Below are 2,679 nucleotides of genomic sequence, written 5' to 3'. Positions count from 1 at the left end.
TCCCCGCCCCCCCCTCGTGGCCCTCCGACCTGACCGTCTCTACCGGCAGCTGCCCCCGCAGCCTCAGGTCTCGTTTTAAAACTGCGGAAAAAAAATAAATAATAAAAAAATCGCTCCCCTGCTGCGGAGTATAAATAAGATCAGCGCACGGAAATCAGGGCGCAGCCAAGCGACCGGCGTTCCAGACGGGTGAAAATGCTGAGGAATCTCGTTAAAGAATCGAAAACACAGTTTAGAGGCACCCGTGTTACAATTACAAATATTCCCGTGATTACGTTTTATAGCGCTTAAATTACTACCTTGATTTGAAATTACGCAGCCACGAATATGCATCATTTTTAAGGAAATCTCCAGTCTTTAACACGACGCTTTTCCACTTACAGTTATTTTTCTTTTCAGACAAACGATTTTTAAAAATAGCCTTTTCCTTACTGCAGTCACAAAATAAACTTCTGCAAAAGCTAAATGAGGGTTGAAGAAACCTCTGGCTTTACTTTTTTTTATTGCTTTCCTATAAACTTAACTCGTATTTTCATTATTGTCTCAGGAAAAATATGAAAACATGTATGGAATTAAATTAAATTAAATTAGATATCCTTAAATCCCCGTAGTTTAAGGTAGAGTCACTAATTGGAAATATTTATGTTTGCGAGGCTGGGATTTCTGCAATAAAAAGATACCGTATATCCCGTTTTATCGTTACGTGGGTCCACGGGAACATTTATATCGTACCATTGTAAGAAATGACGTGTAGTTAAACAACACTTTTTGAGCAAGGCTTGTGTCTTTTTATGGTAACCCTCGGTCTTTAGTCAGGGCTAGTTCTCATGTTACATGAAATGTACTTTAAGAAGTACTACCTGCTCCAGCTGTCCAGGAAAAACTGAATTATGGAACTAGGAAACATATGGCAGTTGCATATTGCACGAGTAAGGTACATATGAAAGTTATAAATTTCTTTTTTTAAGTAACCATTGTAAACGCATTTTTACAGGTTTCACAGTATGTATTACATCTGTAGTTTTAATTTTTGCAATATACCTTTTTTAAGATACCTATGTTTTCTGTTCTCCAGGGAAGGAAATGCAAAGAGACGTTTATGCGTAAAAAAAAAACAACCCCAAACTTGCTGCGAGCAAAACAAACAAGCAAGGTAAATAACCGGGGAACCGGAGCTGCCTCACAATGGAAAGGACACTATGCCATCTATTGGCAAAGCGGTTGTTTACAGAGCCCAGGGTATCCTAGCGAGTATTTTCCATTCTTTGAATACTGAGCAGCAAAATGTCGCAGTCAAGGTTTTGGTGTATTACGAAGAAATGAATAAAGACATTTCCGTGGAGGTCCGGATTAAATACACAAAGAAAAATAATTTAAAAAAAAAATAAAAGGAGAAAGCAAAGACGATTAGTGAATGTCACCTCACCAATTAGGTCGTTAACTCACAGGGGGATTTTGCAGCTAATTACAAACTCCGTCCTCGGAGCGCCCGAGTGGGACAAGTTGAGCTTTTTCGGTTGTTTTATTCCTGAACCGAGTCAAAGGAGGTTTCTTTTCCCTTCTTTCTTTTTCTTTTCTTTTTCTGTTCTATTTTTTAAAACTATTTATATATATATTTTGGGGGGGTAATGCAAGGTTACTTAAGGACTTTGCGGCCAGAACACGACCCAGCAGACCGCTCCCCCAGCCGACCTCACAGCTCCCGCTTAGAGGGGGCTGCGCGGGTCTGACTGCAGGATCGGGCCTCCTCTTCCGCTCCTCGCAGAGATCGACCCTCATCTGCGAGGATGAACGAAGTCTTCGCTGGGTAGAGAGCAGCGAGGGGGCCGTGGGAGGGGTCTGGGGGGGCCAGGGGTGCGGGGCGCTGCCCCCCGCCCCGGCCGGGCCGTCGCCGCGTCTCGCAAGCTGCGCTTGTTCTCACAGGCGGGAAAGCTTCTCCCTCAGAAGAGAGCTGCTAGTGCCTTTCCCGTTTCCAGGGAGGGGGGAAGGAAAAGATGATATTTCCCCATCAGCTATAAATAAAGCGAAATAATCTGACAGATGTGAAGAGTCAATTTTTCCTCTTCCAAGCTCAGATCAATCTCTGAACGAAAGTCCCTGCCTCTCCGCCTTGGACTGGATTTCTTCCTGTTTCTCTCACTTGCTGAGGACTTGGCTTTTTCCTTGCTATAACTAGCCCAGTACTGCTCAGTGGGAAATACGAGAGCCCTTTGTTTTAGCTTTCAACGTTGTAATCTCCCTCTCGCTGTCCCACAGAACGCGTCTCTGCGGTTCTCGCCTAGATGTGTGCGTTGGGGGGGGGAGAAATTCCTGGGAGCACCTGTATTTCTCGGCTCGAAAGGTTAATCTTTCCTCACACAGAAAAAGAAAAAAAAAAATCCCTGAAATAAAAAAAAACCCCACAATTCCCTCCGTCTAAAACCAGACCCCAGAGGACAGGAAAATATAAAATCCAGACCCTACACTCGTACCCTTTTACTGCTCTTCTCGGTGTGAACGTGTGAGTAGATGGTGTTCTACAAAGTTGTCTGAGTTTCTTGAAAGGCCGTTCCTGTGTTTATATGCGAGGGGAATTGAAACGTCTCGCTGACTGAAACGCACCTTCGCCGACTGGTTTTCACCCCGGCAGCCGATGCGGGGCCGGGACCCCCTCACTTGCTGAGGACTTGGCTTTTTCCT

This window comes from Chaetura pelagica, unplaced genomic scaffold (assembly GCF_000747805.2).
Source record: "Chaetura pelagica isolate M959 unplaced genomic scaffold, ChaPel_1.0 scaffold174, whole genome shotgun sequence".
NCBI classification, from domain to species: domain Eukaryota; kingdom Metazoa; phylum Chordata; class Aves; order Apodiformes; family Apodidae; genus Chaetura; species Chaetura pelagica.
Note: the sequence above shows the minus strand (reverse complement) of the source record.